The 22,101-nt window shown below is 35.4% G+C and overlaps 1 protein-coding gene across 1 annotated transcript in view; it reads right to left on the minus strand.

Annotated features, from left to right (window-relative positions):
- The window catches only part of EYS (eyes shut homolog), a 1,650,074-nt gene that overhangs the window by 1,516,348 nt on the left and 111,625 nt on the right, over window positions 1-22,101 (minus strand). The gene's annotated exons all lie outside the window — the stretch shown is intronic.

Consider the following 22,101-nt stretch of genomic DNA (forward strand, 5'->3'; position numbering starts at 1 on the left):
TGCCTCCTGGATCTGGATATCTGTTTCCTTCCCCAGATTGGGGAAGTTCTCAGCTATTATTTTTTCAAATAAATCTTCTGTTCCCTTTTCTCTTTCATCCTTTTCTGGGATTCCCGTAATACAAATGTTACTATGTTTTATGGAGTCACTGAGTTCCTTAAGTCTAGTCTTGTTTTGCATAATTATTTCTTCTCTCTTTTGTTCAGCTTGATTACTTTCCATTATCCTGTCTTTTAGGTCATAAATTCATTCCTCTGTTTCTTCAAGGATTCCATCAAGCATGTGTGTGATTTCATTTTTTGAGCCCTTTATGTCTGTTATAGTATGTCTGTTATATTATTCCTTATCTCTGTGTTAATGCTCATAAACGTCCTCCACTCTTTTGCAATTCCAGTGACTATATGATCATTGCTTTAAATTCTCTATCAGGTATGTTATTTATATCTGTTTCACTTAGATCTCTGTCCAGGCCTTGTCCTGTTATTTCATTTGAGGTAATTTCCTTTGTCTTCTCATTTTGTCTAAGTCCTGTGCCAGTTTCTCTGTGCTAGAGAAGTCACTCCCTTTCCCGTTCTTGAGGGTGATGGCCTTATGAAGAAGAGGTCCTATAGTGAACTGCTGTGTAGTGCCCCTGTTTCTCAGAGCCAGAGCTTCTGGAAGTGTCTCCAATGTGTGCTGCATGTTCTCTGCTATTTTGCTTAGGTGCTTTATCCTTGAGACCACTCATCTTCAGAACTCTCTTTGCCTGTGGTAGCCAACATTTGGTTCCTGGCCTGAATGTGGCATGTTTTAACTAGTTCTGCTCTGATCTGTTTGATCTATTTGTGAAATCAGCCCTATTGCCACTGCAGCTAGAAGTGAGGCTCCACACCACTTCTGTCTCAGGAGATGTGATATGAGCAAGGGTTTGGGACAGTCTTCTAGGTGAGAAGCCTGCAGTGCTGGAACAGAGGCAGACAAGACTGGGAAGAGTGGTTTCCACAGGAAAAGGGAGGTTGGTGTAGGCAAGTTGGGTAGTAAGTGTAGGCACTGTGCTGTTTCCTGCAATTGGCCCTGTGCTTGTGCTGAGGCATGAGGAAAATAAATGTTACCAGCCAATTCCTTTGTTCCTAGAAGGATCTCTCCATGGATACTACCTCTCTGGGATGTACTTGGAGACAAGGGGTAACTTCCCCATGGTGTGCCCCAGGCACTCTTCAGATTGTTGTTTCTATACTGTATGCCCTACCTTTTCTCCAAAAGCAGCACAATGTTCTCTGGGCTCCATCCCAGCCAAGTCCCTTGACCTTAAAACTCCAGGCTTTCAGCCCTGGTAATTGCCAGAAGTCACAAAATTCAGCCCCTCGTGAATTCTAAGCTAATGGCAATAGGGACTCCTTTTCCCTGTGAGCTCCCCTGTGAGTTAGTCTGTATCTTGCCCTACTCCATATCTGCAGCTCCTTCCCCACCACAACAGCCATGATCCATTTCTCCCCTCCAACCTTTCTCCATATCTCCAACCTTCTTTGATGTAACCTCTTCTCTAAATTTAGTTGTGGAGTTTGTTCTGTCAGTCTTCAGGTCAATTTTGGAGGTATTTAGGATAATTTGATAGTTATCTAGTTGTATTCATGGAAGGGGGTGAGCCTAGGGTCCTCTACTCCTCCGCTGCCATCTTCCAATCTCTCCCTATCTTCCCATCATTAAACATATAGATTTTGTAACATTATTGTATGTCAGTATCTATGACAGTAGGGTAAACTGTAATATTCTCCGAGGCTATCCTGTCCCCTAATGTATTTATTTCCTCTGAAAGACTTTTGTTTTTAAACCTCTGAAACACAATGATTATTAAACTCCTATCATCTCTTTAAATTAAATGAAGAAAATTGGAAAATGTGTGGAAAATCTTCAAAGAGTAAAGTCATTCTTTTATGTTCAATCAGTCCCAAACAACTATGAAAATGATTGGATTATCTTTACTTCTATATCAACTTCTGGCTGCCAGGCTAAAAATGTAATTAATGAAGACACTAAACCCCACTGATTGCCTCTCACACATTTTATGGCCTTGAATGCCAAATATCATTCAATTTCAGAAATGTATTTGAAAGTCTGAGAAAAAGAAATGATTATCTTTATCATTTACAATAATGTTAAAATTCCCTTTTTAAAAGTTGTTATATTCATCTTTCTTTCATAAGCTAGATAACATTCATTTGTCTCATTCTATGATCAACCAAATGACTGTGAAAAAGCAAAATCCCTATTGAAGTTTTCATCTCAGCTAAATTCAGTGAAACTTTTTGTAATAGCAATATAACTTTAAATAAAAACATAATTTACTTAAACAGCTTCAGTTTTATTTTCAAGTTAACTTATATTCACTCTATGCTTTTTTTGCTATAGTTAAATTTCATCTTTTCTAGAGAAAGAACAAAATCTCAACTCCCTTAAAATGTATAATTTTGGGGGTGCCTGGGTGGCTTAGTTGGTTCAGCATCTGACTCTTGAATTCCACCCATGTCATGATCCCATGGTTCATAGGTTTGCACCCTGCATTGGGCTCTGCGCTGGCAATATAAAGCTTGCACTTGGGATTTTCTTTCTCTCTCCCTCTCTCTCTGTCCTTCCCCCACTTGTCTTTTTGTCTAAATACATACATACATACATAAATACATAAACTTTAAAAAATATAATATTTTATTTCCATAGCATTTTCAATTTTCTGATTGATGCTGCTTTTCATGGTATAGTTAAACATATATGATATGGTTGCCATCTCAGGAAGAATATATTCTTAACAGACTGAGAGACTCAAATATTTTTTAACTGAATAATGAAGAAATAGTTTAATATATACTCATTTATCTATTTTATTCAAATCAACTCTTGTAGCATTTTGTTATATTAATTCCACAAAATTGTAGTTAACATTTTCTGATTTAAATAAATATTTGTGTAAATATCTTTTCTATCTTTAAAAAAGTATTGAAATAAATCTTTCCTCTTCAAAAAAACTTAGGTTTTCCAGTGTCATTTTTTTATAATCATATTTGCCGCAATGATTTTATATCTAACAACTTAAATCTTAAATGTTTTCCCAGATAAGTTATTGAATACATTTTCACAAATAGGTAGATGTGAGTTTAAGGCTTTAACTCTTGGTCCTCATAAAAGAGATCAAGTTGGACAATATTAAAAATATTAAAATTCACCATGGCATCCTCTTGTGGGTGATTCTAGGTACTTTTATAAGTCCTTCAGGTGTTTCTTTTTTTTTTTTTTTTCAATTTTGGCATTATTTTTAATAGCGAAAAAGTATAAATGAGTCAGTTTTCTAATTAAAGGTTAATTAAATATATTATATAAACGAATATTATGCCATCATTTAAAAATAGTTAATGCTATCAGGAAAGAGTTACTGATATTTACAATACACAAATGTGTGGAATACCATATATGAGACAGTTTAAAGCAGGATTCTATTTTTGTTTATAAGAAAATATAGCTAAACATAGAAAAAATACTATGTACATATCTATCTTAATAATTAGTGGTATAAAATATACACCAAAAGGTTAAGAATTGTCTTTTCTAGAGTGTTGATATGGTAGATAATTTTTATTTTTATCTCTGCTTTTCTGTTTTTATAGTATTTTTCTTACAAATTGACATGTATTACTTTACATTGAAAAATTGCTGATTTAAAAATGAAAAATAATTCTCTTCTTGTTTTGTATGCTTCTTCCACCTTTCTTTTTTCTTTTTTTAACTTATTTTTTTAAGTTTACATCCAAGTTAGTTAGCATATAGTGCAATAATGATTTCAGGAATAAAACCCAGTGATTTATTCCCTACAAATAACAATCAGTGTTCATCCCAACAAGTGTCCTCCTTAATGCCCCTTGCTCATTTAGACCATCTCTGCACTCACAACCACTCCACCAACCCAGTTTGTTCTCTATATTTAAGAGACTCTTATGTTTTGTCCCCCTCCCTGTTTTTGTATTATTTTTGCATCATTTCCCTTATGTTCATCTATTCGGTATCTTACATTCCATGTATGAGTGAGGTCACATGATATGTGTCTTTCTCTGACTAATTTCACTTAGAATTTAAGTGAACACTCTTGTTCCATCCATCATTGTTGAAAATGGCAAGATTTCATTCTTTTTCATTGCTGAGTATTACTCAATTGTATATACATATCACATCTTATTTATCCATTCATCTGTCGATGGACATTGGGGCTCTTTCCATACTTTGGCTATGGGCTATAGTGCTGGTAAAAAAATTGGGGTGCATGTGTTCCTTCGAAGCAGCACAACTGCATCCTCTGGATAAATACCTAGTAGTGCAATTGCTGGGTTGTAGGGCAATTTCTGTTTTTAATTTTTTGAGGAACCTCCATACTGTGTTCCAGAATGGCTTCACCAGTTTACATTCCCACCAGCAGAAAAAAAGGATTCCTCTTTGTCCACAACCTTGCCCAACATCTGTCGTTGCCTGAGTTGTTAATTTTAGCCATTCTGAGAGGTATGAGGTGGTATCTCATTGTGGCTTTGATTGGTATTTGCCTGATGATGAGTGTTGTTGAGCATTTTCTTCATGTGTCCAGTAGCCATCTGGATGTCTTCTTTGGGAAAGTGTCTATTCACGTCTTGTGTCCATTTTTTCACTGGATTATTTGTTTTTTGGGTGTTGAGTTTGATAAGTTATTTATAGATTTTGGATACTAGCCCTTTTATGATATGTCATTTGCAAATACCTTCTCCAATTCTGTAGGTTGCCTTTTAGTTTTGCTGTTTACTTTGCGTGCAGAAGCTTTTTATCTTGATGAAAACCAATTGTTCATTTTTTGTTTTTATTTCCCTTGCCTTCAGAGACATGTTGAGTAAGAAGTTGCTGCGGCTGAGGTCAAAGAGGTTTTTGCTTGCTTTATCCTCTTGGATTTTGATGACTTTCTATCTTACATTTAGGTCTTTCATCCATTTTGAGTTTATTTTTGTGTATGGTGTAAGAAAGTGGTCCACATTCACTCTTCTGAATGTCGCTGTCCAGTTTTCCCAATACCATTTGATGAAGAGACTGTCTTTATTCCACTGGACACTCTTTCCTGCTTTGTCAAAGATTAGTTGGCCATACGTTTGTGGGTCCATTTCTAGGTTCTCTATTTTGTTCCATTGATAAGGGTTTTTGTGCCAGTACCATACTGTCTTTGATGATTACAGCTTTATAATATATCTTGAAGTCTGCGAATGTGATGCCTCCATCTTTGGTTTTCTTTTTTAGGATTACATTGACTATTCAGGATCTTTTCTGGTTCCATACAAATTTTAGGATTGTTTTTTCTAACTCTGTGAAAAATGCTGGTGATATTTTGATAGGGATTGCACTGAATGTGTAGATTGCTTTGGGTAGTATCGACATTTTAAAAATTTTGTTCCTCTAACCCATGAGCATGGAATATTTTTCCATTTTGTGTGTATGCATCTTCTTCAGCTTCTTTCATAAGCTTTTGTAGTCTCCATGCATAGATTTTTCATGTCTTGGGTTAGGTTTATTCCTAAGTATTTTTGATTTTTGGTGCAATTGTAAATGGGATCGATTCCTTGATTTCTATTTCTGCTTCTTCATTATTGGTGTACAGAAATACAACCAATTTGTGTGCATTGATTTTATATCCTGCAACTTTGCTGAATTCATGAATCCATTCTAGCAGTTTTTTGGTGGAATCTTTGGGGGTTTCCATATAGAGTATCATGTCTTCTGGAAAGAGTGAAGGTTTGACTTCCTCCTTGGCTATTTGGATGTCTTTTATTTCTTTGTATTGGCTGATTTCTGAGGCTAGGACTTCTAATACTACGTGGGGTAACAATGGGGAGAGTCGACATCCCTGTCTTGTTTCTGACCTTAGAGGGAAAGCTCTGTTTTTCCCATTGGGGATGATATTAGCAGTGAGTCTTTTGTATATGGCTTTTATGATCTTGAGATATGATCCTTCTATCCCTACTTTCTTGAGGGTTTTTATCAAGAAAGGATGCCATATTTTCTCAAATGCTTTCTCTGTATCTATTGAGAGGATCATGTGGTTCTTGTCCTTTCTTTTATTAGTGTGATGCATCACATTGATTGATTTGTGGATATTGAACCATCCCTCCATCTCAGGTATAAATCCCTGGTATAAATCCCTCCATCTCAGGTATAAATTGATAATGGTGAATAATTCTTTTAATGTATTGTTGGATCCCATTGGCTAGTATCTTGTTGAGAATTTTTGCATCCATGTTCATCAGGGAAATTGGTCTGCAGTTCTCCTTTTTGGTGGGGTCTTTGTCTGGTTTTGGAATCAAGGTAATGCTAGCTTCATAGAATGAGTTTGCAAGTTTTCATTCCATTGCAACTTTTTGGAACAGCTTCAGAAAAATAGGTTTTAACTCTTTGAATGTTTGGTATAATTCCCCTTGAAAGTCATTCAGTTGAACTCTTGTTTTCTGGGAGATTTTTGATTACTAATTTGAGTTCTTTACTGGTAATGGCTCTGTTTATACTTTCTATTTCTTCCTGTTTCAGTTTTGGTAGTTCATATGTTTCTAGTAATGTGTCCATTTCTTCCAGATTTCCCAATTTATTGGCATATAATTGCTCAAAATATACTCTTATTATTGCTTGCATGTCTGCAGTGTTGATTGTGGTCTCCACTCTTTCATTTTTTTATTTTTTTTTTTGTGGTCCTTTCCTTTTTCTTTTTGATCAAACTGGCTGGAGTTTATTAATTTTGCTAATTCTTTCAAAGAACCACCTCCTGGCTTCATTGATCTGTTCTACTGTTTTTTGTTTGTTTGTTTTTTGTGTTTTTTTTTTGTTTCAATAGCATTGATTTCTGCTCTAATCTTTATTATTTTGTGTCTTCTGCTGGCTTTGGGTTTTATTTGTTCTTTATCCAGCTCTTTAAGATGTAAGGTGAGGTTGTGCATCTGAGACTTTTCTTCCTTCTTTCAGAAAGTCTGTACTGCTATAAACTTCCCTCTTATGACCTCCTTTGCTGCATCTCAGAGGTTTGGGGCTGTTGTGTTATTATTTTCAGTGGCTTCCGTGTACTTTTTAATTTCTTCTTTAACGTCTTGGTTAACCCATTCATTCATTATGGTGTTCTTTAATCTCCAGGTATTTGTTAGCTTTTCAAAATTTTTCTTGTGGTTGATTTCGAGTTTCATAGCATTGTGGTCTAAAAATATGAATGGTATGTTTTCAGTCTTTTTGTATTTGTTGAGGGCTGATTTGTGTCCCAGTATGTGATCTATTCTGGAAAATGTTCCATGTGCATTTTATTTTATTTTTATTTTTTTAATTTTTTTAATGTTTATTTATTTATTTTGAGAGAGAGAGACAGAGCATGAGCAGGGGAGGAGCAGAGAGAGAGAGACACAGAATCCGAAACAGGCTCCAGGCTCCAAGCTGTCAGCACAGAGCTCGACGCGGGGCTCGAACTCACAAACCATGAGATCATGACCTGAGCCGAAGCCGGACGCTCAGCCGACTGAGCCACCCAGGCGCCCCATCCATGTGCATTTTAGAAGAATGTGTATATTCTGCTGCTTTAGGATGAAATGTTCTGAATATGTCTTTTAATTCCATCTGATCCTGTGTATCATTCAAATCTACTGTTTCCTTTTTGATTGTCTGCTTAGATGACCTGTCCATTGCTGTAAGTATAATGTTGAAGTCCCCTACTATTATGGTATTATTATCAGTGAGTTTATGTTTGTGATTAATGAATTTATATATTTGGATGTTATCACGTTTGGAGCATAAGTGTTTACAATTGCTAGAAATTCTATAAACCCCTTAATTATGATATAATGCCCTTCTTCATCTCTTGTTAGAGTCTTTATTTCAAAATCTGGATTGTCTGATCTTAGTATGGTTATTCTGGTATTCTTTGGGCAATCATTAGCATGCTAGATGGTTCTCCAACCCCTTACTTTCAATCTGAAGGTGTCCTTAGGTCTAAAATCGGTCTCTTGTAAACAACATATACATGGTCTTGTTTTCTCATCCATTCTGTTACCCCATGTCTTTTGGTTAGAGTGCTTTATCCATTGACATTGAGAGTGAGTACTGAAAGATATGAATTTATTGCCATTGTGTTGCCTACAGAGTTGGAGATTCTGCTGATGTTCTCCGGTCCTTTCTAGTCTTTGTTACTTTAGGTCTTTTTGTTTTGTTTCATCTTTTCTCTCCTCAGAGAGTCCCCCTTAGAATTTCTTGCAGGGCTGGTTTAGTGGTCATGAACTCCTTTAGTTTTTGGTTGTCTGGGGAGCTCTTTATCTCTCTATTTTGAATGACAGCCTTAGTGGATAAAGAATTCTTGGCTGCATATTTTTCCAATTCAGCACATTGACTATATCCTGACCTTCCTTTATGGTCTGCCAAGTTTCTGTGGATAGGTCTGTTGCAAAACTGATCTGTGTTCACTTGTAGGTTAGGGGTTTTGGGTTTTTCTTTCTTTGCTGCTTTCATAAATCTTTATTTATCTATATATTTTGTGAATTTGATTATGATATTCCTTGTTGATGGTTGATTTTTGTTGAATCTAATGGGAGTTCTCTGTGCTTCTTGGATTTTGATGTCTGTGGCTTCCCAGGTTAGGTAAGTTTTCTACTACAATTTGCTCACATAAATCTTCCACCCCTTTTTCTATCTTCTGGGACCTCTATGATTCAGATGTTATTCCTTTTTCATGAGTCACTGAGTTCTCTAATTCTTATAACATGCAGTTTTGCCTTAGTTTCCCTCTTTTTTTCTGCTTCAGTATTCTCCATATTTTTGTTTTCTCTGTCGCTGATTTCCTGCTCTGCTTCATCCATCCTTGCTGCCGTGGTATCCGCTTGAGATTGCATCTCATTTATAATGTTTTTAATTTCATCCTGACTAGATTTGCTTCTTTTATTTCCACAGAAAAGGATTCTATGCTTTTTCAACCCCAGCTAGTATTCTTATTATCGTGATTCTAAATTCTAGTTCAGACCTCTTACTTATATCTGTGTTAAGTCCCTGGCTGTCATTCTTCCTGTTCTTTCTTTTGTGGTACATTCCTTCATTTTGTCATTTTGGAGGAAGAAAAAGAGTAATAAAATATAAAATTAAAATTAAAAAATTAAAATTAAAATTAAAAAATTAAAATTAAAAAATCAAATAAAGTTAGTTAGGTCCTTGTTCTTTGGTCTGGTTTTTAAAGAAGCTTGGTAGAATAGAGAAAAAAGGGAAAGAAAAAAAGAAAAAAAAGGAAATGCTTAGAATTAAGAAAAATGTATGCAATAAAATAGAATAAAATGAAACTAAGAATGCAAAATAAAATGAAGATAATTACAAAAAATAAAAATATACAGTAGATAATTAAATAAAAAAAAATGGAAAATAAAAATAAATTTCTTTTTCTGTATCCAAGAGTAAGAAAATAATAAGAAAAGAAAGAAAGAAAGAAAGAAAGAAAGAAAGAAAGAAAGAAAGAAAATATGAATAGATGAAGCAACAACCAGAAAGAAATCCGAATGAAATTCCATCCTCTTTCTCCTTTAAGTCCAACTGTGAAGCCCTTTACTGTTAGCACACTAATCAGGTGGAGAGACTTGTGGTCCTCTAGGGTCTGAGCTTGGTTGGCACAGTTGGATGGGGCTTGGTGTAACAGCTCCATTCTCCATTTGGTGATGCTGCTTAGCTTACTAGGGTAGATCAGTGTGAAGTGCATGCATGTGTATGCACATGCACGGGAGAAGTGAAAACAATTTTCCCCAGCTTCCGAGTTTCTGGCAAAGGAATTCTGAGCATTCCTCGACGAGCAATCAAGCACCCCTCCTTTGTCTCTGGCTTCCTTCCACTCCCCACTTCTATGTGGTTTGCGTCCAAGCTGTCAGCCTGCCAGGTGGCACCTCCCTCCTGAATTATATGTCATTTGGGGCTATTTCCAAATTCCTCACTTCTGAGAGTCCTGCAGCTTGGAACTACTCCAACCCTCTGGCGGAGGGTCTTGCCGGGCAATTGCCAGCTGCTGGCTTGCCCCCAGGGAACATTCATGCAGTCACAATGTTGCTGAGGTTCAGAGATTATGGCCAAGTGCCTGCTCTCCCAGAAAATGTTTGTGTGATCGCATAGGAACAGAGGCTCAGAGTTTATGGCAAAACACAACACACAGATCGCACCAGGTCTCACAACACCCTGGTGTCTTTGTTCCAATACCAGCAAACATGGCTGTTTCCAGGATCCACTGGACCTGTGGGGAGGCTGTATGGCCTCTACCAAATGCCCTCCTAGCAGGGTAACAGCCTCTCCCTGTGAGGTCCGTGGACCCCTTGGACCTTGCTGCCTGCCCCTGGAGATTTGCCCTTGCCACCCGAGTGTGGCCAGGTATTGAGCTGTAGAATTTCTGACTCTGCTCTCCCCTGTTTATAGAGTCCTAATAGTATTGAGACCCTCTTCTTTCTCCTTTCTCCCTTTCTGTCACCTGTGGTTATTTCTTTCCCTTTTCAGACACTTTTGGTGGGGAAAGTGCTTTTCCTGCACTCTCCCCTCTTTCTCTGTCCTCTCTCTGCAAAAAGAGCTGCCTATCCTCCACCGCTTGTCTCTCCCCCAGTTCATAGCTCTGCACCACATACCTGCTGAGTTCTGTGGCTCAAGGTATGCAGATTGTTGTGTTAGTCCTCAGATTAATTTTCTAGGTGTGCAAAATGGTTTGGTGCTGATTTAGCTATACTTCAGGAATGAGAGAACTTCTATGCTGCTATCCATCTTGACCCCTCCCCTCCTTAAGTGCCCCTTCAGGTCTTTCTTATATTTACTTTGTATATCTGGGGTCTTTTTTTTAAGTTTATTTATTTTTTACTGAGAGAGACAGAGACAAGAGACAGAAAGATAGAAAGAGAGAAATCACACGTGGAAGCATGAGCATGGAGAAAGGCAGAGAGAGAGGGAGATAGAGAATTCCAAGCAGGCTTCACATGCTGACAGCACAAAGCCTGACATGGGGTCAAATCCATTAACTGTGAGACTATGACCTCAGCCAAAAGTTCGGATAAGTTGTACGCTTATCCAAATGAGCCACCCAGGTGCCCCTATATCAATTTTAATGAGGAGATTAGGGACAATGTACTTCTCTGGGTCAATTCGGTTTATTTTAAAGTTCAGCTCATTCACCTTGGAAAACATCACTGAGTCCTCAACATCATTACTAAAGAGACAGAATGCATGTATTAAAACAATGTGGTTGGCCAATTAGAACTTTGCAGAGTAAGAAGAGAGGCACCTAGTTTTTTAAAACTGAAATTTAATTTATGTATCCTGATTTCTATATTCACTGTTCAAATGAGGTGAGTAATTTTAATTTTCTTTGCATAAAAATTTAACTGGGTGACAGTCCATATTAAGCCTTTTTGTTACAATTATGTAATTAAACTTTGCACCTCATTGTAAAGAGTTCCAGTCATCAGCATATTGTCAGAAGAAATTTTGGGTAAATTAAGAAAGATTGCTTGCAAAAACATACTAACTTTGTGTAGGGCAGCTGGAAAGATAGAGTTAGGACTTCAGGTGATCACCAGGCTGAAAGTATTTGGTAACTGACAAAGAATTAGTGAAGCAAATGTTCTCACAAGAGATGTAAGAATAATTAGGGACTGACCCAGATTTGCCAATAACAAATTCAAAATATAATAGCAACAGCCAACAAAAATACTGTCATTCCTATTCCCTCTGGAACTACAACATTCCTATTGTGACCACTCATCTGCATGCAATTCCCATTCCCTGAACTTTTCTGTCCAACCACAGAATTCAGGTAAGAAAGGATTATAAAGAGCTGGGGAAATGAAATAGGAAAAATATTTAACATTAAGCCTATATCTAAGTATTCAGCTGTCAGTTTGATGAAATAATCCTTTTTTTGTCCAAATTTTTATTAGTTAACATACAATGTAATATTAGTTTTATGTGCAGAATTCAGTGATTCATCACTTACATATAATACCCAGTGCTCATTACTGTTGACTTCCTTAATACTCATCACTCATTTAACCCATCCCCGGCCCACCTCACCTCCAGTAACCTTGTTTGTTCTCCATAGTTAAGAGTATGTTTCTTGGTTTGCCTCTTCCCCCCCCGCCATGTCCATCCGTTTCATTTTCTAAATTCCACATATGAATGAAATCATATGTGATTTCATAAGTTCTGACTTATTTTGCTTAGCATAATACTCTTTAGCTCCATTCACATCTTTGCAAATGGCAAGATTTCATTCCTTTTTAATCCTTCTTTATAATACGTGAGTAAAATCATCAAACCTAAATTTTGATTGATGTAAAGCATGAGATAGGACTATGACCTGTTTTATTCAGCAGTGTATGCCTATGTACAGAGTTTCTACAAAGTAGTTTTCAATAAAGACTATTTCAATGAGAACAGCTAGTGACATGGCACAAATAAGGGTAGAGACCCCTGACTAAAGATTTCACCAAAACTTACTGAAGAAGAATGAAAGTTAGTTAATCCATGGGCGTCTGTGATTACCTATGATTATATCTATCTTCAAGACATTGGACATATAGTAAATTATATGTGTCTCTCACTTTGTAGTGTGGATTACCTCATTTTTCATTAACTCTTCCATTGGTTTCTTAGAGTTCCAGGTGAAAATATTACTTCATAATTTGTTAAAGATAATATCAGAATCATATAGATCACAATTTATAAAAATTGGGAAAAATACCAGTTAAACAGTGTTCCATATATAAACCGGCCCTAGTTCAAAGCCTGTTATACCAGACAAAAAATTGATAGGACCCCATTTAGTTTGCCAATGTGTCCTGGTGTGGGTGATAAATTAGTGAGTCATGTATACATGCAGGATACATTAGCTGGGGCTATTCCTGTCTGAGTGACTAATGGGAGAGCAAAATGTTAAAAGACAAGATCTCACTTTATGAGCATGCCTGCTGTTTCCTAAGTAAGTGACAAATGGACCGATAAGCATGCCCACCATTTCAGAGTAAACACAGAATTTTAACCAATGAATGATGAGTCCATTGCTTCTAAGATACAGAACCAACCAATCATCTTGTTTTTTTTTCTGACCTTCACTGATTCATCTGTGTCAATTAGTTACAGACAGCTCTAAAACTCAACTAAAACTAGAAATGGCCTCTACAAATAAATCTAGAGTGACTTATTTTTGTGTTTCATGGCTATCTTTTGGAGAGGACCTATGGTCATAGGTCATGTATGTTTTCGGTTAGGGAGTTTCTCTAATCATTTTCAGCTAGAAAATATTTGTGTGTAGAATAAATTTTCTTGGAAATCTCCTTTTCTTTCCAATTGCTGCCATAATAAAGTATATAGCCCTAGTAATTTAAAATCTTTATTCTCTTATATTTATGTAGGTTGGAAGTCCGTAATCAGTCCTACTCAGATAAAGTGAGGATTCAGGAGCGCTAGCTGCTTCTGTAGGCTCTGAGGGGAGAATCTGTTTCCTTACATTTTTCACCTTCTAGTGGTTGCCTATATTCCTTGGCTCATGGGCAATCCCTTATACCATCAAAGCACATCATTACAATCTCTGCTTCCATCATCACATCACTTTCATGGTCTCAGACTCCTTCTGTAGCCCTCTTAAAAGGATCTTTGTGATTACATGAAGCCTATCTGGATAATCCAGGACAATATATCAAATCCTTGTCTTGATCACATCTTCAGAGTCTCTTTTTCCATGTAAGATGATATTGATAGGTTCTAGGGATTAGAACATGGCATTTTGGGGTGCCTTTCTTCACTCAACCATACTCTGGATTTCCCTGAAACTGTTCATGAAAGCTATGCCTTCAATTTAAATTCACATGTACTTTTGATACCTCTTTTTAGGTATTTAGCCTTAGCATATCTACAGATATGATGGCTCTAATTCCTGTTAATGAGCACTCTGAGAGGAAAGTTCCTTCTTAGAGATTCAAAACGTAATAAATGAGATTCACATAAATAACCACACTTTTGAAAAATAGCTTCACCAATGATTTTTCCTTAATTACAAGAGGCAAAATTTTAAATTGTAATAACTTCATGATTTTTTCTTCTACTCTTTTTTCTTTCATTATGAAATAAGACCTGTTGACATCTGTAGATTTTCTAAGGTATTTAAAGTGTTTATATTAGTTTCCTTTAAATATGAACATTTCAACCATTCACAGGGATTGCACTAGTTTAGATTAATTAAGTTGTCACTTCTTATAATTAGGCTGTTTTAATTTACTTTGTCACTTGATATAAAAATTCTGATGAAAGTAGGAAAAATAAATGATAAAATATATGCTTGAAACTCCCTCCATTCTTTTTCTTATAAATTGATAAAAGTATAAAATAAAATAAATCAATTTTTTAATGTGGGAGAAATTTTTGAATATATTCATCATTTAAATGTATTCATCACTATTATATAGCTAGTACTAATTACTATAATCGTACAGAAAATATATGGAATTACAATGTATTACTTGTTGTAAATCAGTTAACTTACATATGTACTCTGTATCTAGAAGTGACAGTGACATAAGCACTAATTCCTGAGTATTTCTATTTTTGTCCTAGAACTACTATTAAGACACCCATATGTTTTCTGAACACAAAGTTCTTGACATATAATTGAAGCTGTGTGGTAACTTAAATTTCTACTAGATCTTCTAAGATGGGAGCAAGTGTTGCTTTATTATCACTTGCTGCCTAGGAAGGCAAAGTCATGACGACCCAGATAATACGATGTTAGTCTAAACACAAAAAAGTTTCTACCACTTTTTTGACTAACAATGTAGAACAATAAAATCTTTTGAGGATTGGTTAAACATATAGGAACAGGTTTTTTTTTGTGTATTCCTTGAAAAAAAATCATTCTAAGTCAAAACATGTTGTTTGTGCTTTCTTATTGAAAATATGATTGAGGGGCGCCTGGGTGGCTCAGTCAGTTAAGCGGCCGACTTCGGCTCAGGTCACGATCTCGCGGTCCGTGAGTTCGAGCCCCGCGTCAGGCTCTGGGCTGATGGCTCAGAGCCTGGAGCCTGCTTCCGGTTCTGTCTCCCTCTCTCTCTGCCCCTCCCCCGTTCATGCTCTGTCTCTCTCTGTCTCAAAAATAAATAAAAAACATTAAAAAAAATTTAAAAAAAAAAGAAAATATGATTGTGATTCAAATGATTAAAATATATTGAAGAACTAAAATAAAGAAGTAATATATGCACAGGAAAAGACTTACAAGATTAAAGCTAATGTGAGGCCACTATTCTCTTTCAAACACTATTTCAGGCAACAGTCAACTTCCCCACCAAAACTGTCCAACAGGGATGGGATAAATTACCCACTTAATGAAGTAGAGAGAGAAAGCCATTGAGAAACATGTCTATGAAAGAGAGAGAAGAGCAAAGGAATAACAGTCTCTGAGGTATAAGACATGGATCAGAAGATTATTGAAGTGCACCCTGATTATACAGCTTTCCTAAAACTCCATCAAGCAGTTCAATGACTCAATCCTACTCCTGTCTCCCCTCTCCTTAAAAACAAAGTAGAGAGAACTCATTCTTATCACACATTTCATGCTACTTAACCTATTTTTTCATCCAAATATTCAATAATGAGCAGAAAAAATCAAACAAATTTAATCTAATTCAGTATTTCAGAGGAAAGGGTTAAAAAGCAGAGTTTGTGGGGCGCATGGGTGTCTCAGTTGGTTAAGCGACCAACTTCAGCTCAGGTCATGCCCTCATGGTTTGTGGTTCGAGACCTGTGTCAGGCTCTGCACTGACAGCTTACAGCCTGGAGCCTGCTTTAGCTTCTGTGTCTCCCTTTCTCCGACCCATCCCCTGCTCACACTGTCTCTCCCTCTCTCTCCCTCTCAAAAAATTAATAAATGAACTTTAAAAAAATTAAAAACAAGCAGAGTTTGTAACCAAGCAGCATATATTCCTCTTTCTGAACTGAAAGCAATGAGTCTGTTCCCAAGAAAGGAAGAAAAATAACAGGAAAACAATTTGACTTAACCGACTCTATGTACCTAACTCAGTTGCGGAGCTCACATAAACTAGAAAAAAAGGTTTCTCACTCTGGAATTCTATCTTATGCTATGGGTCTGAGGTTCTTTAACTTTCATGAAGTCTGTTTTTCTTTCTGTGCACAAGTTTTATTATTTTCCAACTTTCACAGACTAAATTTCCTCTAAGGCAGATTTTCTGAACCACAGCAATACAGATATTTTGAACCTGATATTTCTTTGTTGTGGAGGGCTGTCACGTGCATTGCAGGATATTTGGCAGTAAACCTGGTTGCTATCCACCAGATAGCAGTAGCAGGCTCAATCTCTATGTGACAACCAAAAAATGTCTCTAGACACTGCCAAGTATCCCCCGGTGGGCAAAAATTATAGTTGATTGCTCCAGGGAGCTTTTGTATCTGATCTTACCTATTCTTTTCCAGAGATGTCTATATCTCTCACCACAAACTATGGCACTACCCATCCATTCTTTAATCCTGAAATGTCTCTGAGGACTGATAAAGAATGAACATGTTGGTGTATTTTCTGGTTGAGGGTACAATTACAAGGTACCTTATTAGCTTAGAATAGTTGTAGGCCAGTAGAAAGAAGTTTCAGCTTTTCTGTTCAACTTATTAGGCTTCATCAGCAGATCATAGTGTCAATTTTAGATTTTTTTCCATTTTGTATATGTGTGCAAACCAATATTTTTAAGTGTTATTAACTTAACTTATCCAATGTTTAACTTTAGCTTATCCAACGTCCCTTTCTTTGATTTGTTGACTTTTTATCATTTTTTACATAAAAAAACAACATTGGGGGTATTTTGTGCATTACATTTCTTTCTACCTTCACGACATGTATCTCCCCCCAGATCCCACGTCAAGATAGCTTTGACGACCCCATTACTAAGAGAGACCTCCTGTTGGTCAATTTATGGAAACTTTACTCTTCCTATATAGAAGCATCTCTCCAAATAGGCTCCTATCTACTACACTTGGAATGACTTGCTTTTGCTGAAATTTTGCTGCCTTCTCTGAAAGAAGGGTAGTCCAGTACAAAGAAACAAAGGTATTTACCTATGTAGAGCTTAAATTTCATCATAATATACTCTTATAGACCATGAAAAAGATATGTGAAGAACTATACTATTATCTGGGAAACTGAATGGCATTTATTAAGAAAAAACATATGAAAAGGAGATAACGTGTATGGACCAGAAGTGAGTATTTAGCATTTCAGTTGGATGTCTATGAAAGAACTTACTGAAAAAGTAAACATTTAGAAAATAGCTAAACAGAATGGAAAACCCCACAAATCAGAAATTTGAGTCAAAATCTTCAAGATAAAGGCCCTGAGGCCAGGAGAGAGCATGCTTGGGTTCTTCTAAGGACTTTGAAGGAACTGTTGCTATTTTAGTGTGAGCTAGAAGGAATATGATCACATTGAGCCTCTGGTTAAATACTTACCTGATCTAGCCCCTGGAAAGTTTAATGTTGTAAGCTTTCAAATTTGTCTGGGTATGTGTGTGTGAATGCAAAAGAGAGAGAGAGAGAGAGAGAGAGAGAAAGAAAAGAGAGAGAGAGAGAGAGAGAGACGGAGAGAGATGGAGGGAGGGAGGGAGAGAGGGAGAGAGGGAAAGAGTGAGAGGAATATTCTGTTTAGATTTTCTGTTGTTGCAACTACAATTTTAAAACTCTAACTCCCACCCCAAATGCAAATTGTATTCATATGGAATTCTAATTTGAGCTTTACTTCTTTCAGTGTTCAGTGTGAGTTTGCATAAGTCACGCTTGTTGAAAATTATTGTAAAAAAAAAAGATTTAACTAGAGGATGGAAATAGAAAAGAGGAATGAAACAGATGGTAAAGTTAAACTAGATGAGTTTTAAATTTTGGTTTTTTTTTGTTGGTTCCCCAATGAAACCTTATAGGAAACTTAAAAAGATGAGATAAAACATGAACTGCATCCTTATATCTGCATCCCTGAACCAGTTATAAAAGAATAGAACCAAAGGACCAGTGTATAAAGCTCTCATGGCATTTTCTTTGATGGTATAAAAAGCAACAGCAACAAATCTGGCATAAAATCAGAATGTTATAAAATATTTGAATAGGCACAGACCAGAAATTATGGCTCTGTGTATATTATGTATCAAAAATTAAATTAAATTTATTAGTAAATCATTGAAACTCTAAGGCAAAGAAATCCTGAATCATTGGTATGATGCAATGAAAATAGTATTTAATTGCATAGTGTCTATATTCTAGCTTTATAGTGTGCATAATATCAATCATATTTCTTAATTTAGTGTTCATTTTTTAATTTTTAAAACAATTTTTTAATGTTTATTTTATTTTTAAGAGACAGAGAGAGCACAATCAGGGGAGGGGCAGAGAAAGAGGGAGACACAGAATTCAAACCATACTCCAGGTCCAACCTGTTGGCACAGAGCCCGATGTGGGGCTCAAACTCATGAACTGTGAGATCATGACCTGAGCTGAAGTTCAACACCTAACTGACTAAACCACCCAGTTGTCCGATTATTTTTAATTTAATATTAAGATATTAATTAATTTATTTTGAGAGAGAGAGAGAGAGCATGCATGCATGACTGGGGGAGAAGCAGAGAGAAAGGGAAGAGAAAGAATCCCAAACAGGCTACATGCTCAACCAGAGCCAATGCAAGACTGGATATCAAAACTGTGGGATCACAACCTGAGCCACTATCAAGAGTAGAATGCTCAACTAACTGAGCCACCCAGGTGCCGCTATTCATTTTTATAAACACAAAATGACAATAAGAATAGTTTTTTACCCTTTTTTCACTATGAGCTCTTAATTTTTTTCAGTGACTTAGTTTTTGTGGTTATGAGAAATCTGACTCTCATTTGGGAAGTAACAATTGTTTTACCATGGGAGCTATTTATATTATTAATATTGAGATTAATATTGACATTGTGAAACTGCTTGATTAGAAATTCCTCATCATAATTTCAATGAGAAGGTTCAGCATCATTTTGCCACTTTAATTATAGAGAAAATGAATTGAAAAAAGGGAAATTTAACTCATGATGAAGAGCATGGCTTAGAATTAATAAAGTTCTGACCTACATTCTTTTTTTTACTCCTAATATTGTAGAGCCTGTTGCATTTAACATAAACTTTTCAATGTCAAAGTTGTTATGGAATATGTTTTATTCTTCATAATACTCCAATTAAATGTATATTCAAAAAAATAAAACATTTTTTCTGATTATACTTTTAGTCTAATTCCATTAACAGGGGTAAACCACTGCCAGGTTGTTGGTTTATTTTCTTTTAACCCTTATTATACACATCTGTACAATACAAATATCATTCAGGCTCCACTGGCCATCGCAACTCTGGTTAACCTTGGTGTTTAGATCTGGATTTTGACTCAGAGCCTCTCAGCCCCATGATTTTCTCTCTAGTTCCCTGTTTCCCTGTCTCTGTGTATATTAACTTGTCCCTAGACTACATAGGTTGCAAGCCTCAGATAATTCACTCTTTCTATTAAGTCAATTCAAATATATAGGATAAATTTATATTTATTAAGATATTACAAAATGCTGAGTGATTATGGGGACAGAAGACATCAGAAGCTACACCGCCTTGTACCATCTAACTGGCTCCCCCTGCCCCCCACACTTTTTACTGCCTGAAAAAGACTGGGGTCTTGACATATAATCTCTCATGATGTCTGAACACTCAAAGAGGTGAAGTCGAATGGATAATCTCTGTGGGAGTAGTGCTGACATGCCTATTGACCTGTCCCACAATTCAGGAAGTACATATTTTACTTTGTTACAAGAAGCTAAATACCTTATAAATACACATCTAATCCCAAATTAAAGTTAGAATAATATAGCCATTTCTCATTAAACATTTTGATCTGAGTAATTTACAAGTATCATAATACAGTTCAAAAACATACTCTAAATTAGATGCATATTTTATTATAGGGATACATTATAATTTTACGCTATTCTTGTTTGCTTAATTTGTTTACTTTTATTCTAAAATAAATAATAACATAGTGAATATTTTCTATACATGTTTAATATAATTCTGCTTTCTTACTTTAGGTATTTCTAAATATTGAATTATTACAGATGGAAAAACTTAGGTATATGCTCTAAATTTCCAACTGGCAGTCCTATTTTCCCCAAATACATGTGAAAAGGCTGTCTTATTAAATGTGTATACTTTTGGGTTTTAATGCAGAAGTATAAAATGATAGGTCCATATTGCCTCAAAGGATATTTCGTTGATTTTTAGAAAGTTTGAACATTTTAAAAGTGCGTTTATTTTCCACTTGCTTTTTTATCTAAAGATTATCTATAAAAATCTAGTGTCTAAATTTATTGTTTTTTCTTTAAAAATGACTAATAAAATATACATATAGTTTTGCATAAAGTAACAAATATGCTCCACTATGACAGAATATTTTTTAATTTCTTGGCAAGCAATCAAGTGCCAAGGTGATTAAGACATGGAGCTTAATAAAAGTAGTAATATTCAAGCCTCTATTCACTTAACACCACAGTGCCATCAACTGCAACAAAGTGGTACCAGACATTTTTCCCCCTGAGGAACAACATGGGGCAAGAGTCCCAGTGAATGCAGCACAGATGAAGGAAACTTCTCATTGCTAAGGAGCCTTGAAAAAAAGGTTCTGGACTCTTTATGGGCTTGGTGGGGAGGGAAAGAAAAAAGAGGCCTAAGAGTGTAAAAGTATTAAGTCAATGTGGAAAAATGTGCCCCCTTCCATTAAGAGGTCTCTCTGGAGGCACATGGGAAATGTCCCAGCTGAGTCCCTCTGCTCCCCTGTAATGAAATAGGCCTCTGAATAAGGTCTGTGTGCTGTTGAGAAGAATAATCTGCAACTATTGTGTGTTACATTTTGTTGTCATTTAGCTAAGTGGATTGAGAGTACCATCTGCATTTTGTATATCTTTACTGATTTTCTGTCTATTTATTCTACCGATTACTGAATGGGAGGTACTCACATCTCAAGTATAAGTGTAGTTTTACTTATTTCTCTTTTGGATTATGTCAGTTTCTGCTTCATATATTTTGAAGCTCTGTTATTAAATGTACAATTCAACATGATTAGTTGACCTGCTTATGTTTATGAAATAAAGTCATTTTTAATAGGTCGTTACATTGAAATCTACATGTAATGAAGATTTGTTATTAATAAGACTACACCAGTATTTATTTTGCTTAATTTTTACATGATATCTCTCTCTCATTATTTTACTTTGTTTAGTTTTTATATAATATCTCTCTCATTATTTTGCTTTCAACATGTCTTTTTATATGAAATAAGTATCTTTTAAATATTTGAGTTTGTTTCATATGCCATTAGTAATATCTCTGCCTATTAATGGAAGTGTGTAATCAATTTATATTTACTGTGATCCTGGATATAGCTGGATTTAAGTATATCATATTACTATTTACTTGTTTTATACCCTCTCTTTTCCTTCCTTCTGAATGTAAATATATTTTTCTCTAAGGAGAAGGAATAGTTTATATCTCTCCTTAAAATGTTATAGTTTAACATATAAAACTCTGATATTGTTTGACATGTTCGAAAATTAGTAACACAAACATCAAAGTGGAAAAAATGTCATTTAAAAACTTCCAAAAATATTATAACTTAAAAATTGCATTTTGTATTTACTTCCAAAAATAATTTGAATATAATATGCATTGTTTTCTTTAATATATTACAGTGAACTTAAATATCATGAAAAATAGTGTTAATTACCACCATTAATAACCATTACACAATATGAACAATATATTTGTGAATACACATTAAATTTTAAATTACTTAACTTAAATATAAACTATTTCAGAACTTCAGTATAGCCATAACTATGATTATTAATCAGTAAGGAAAATTATATATCTGAAGCAATATTCTATTGTTAAGACCATTAGTAATGCATATTATTTTCATCATCATCTAAATTTTAACCCAGTGAGAACTATAGTATTCCTTTCTTGCTAATATTTTATTTAATTGAAGT

Source organism: Lynx canadensis, chromosome B2, assembly GCF_007474595.2.
Source record: "Lynx canadensis isolate LIC74 chromosome B2, mLynCan4.pri.v2, whole genome shotgun sequence".
Taxonomy (NCBI): Eukaryota; Metazoa; Chordata; class Mammalia; order Carnivora; family Felidae; genus Lynx; species Lynx canadensis.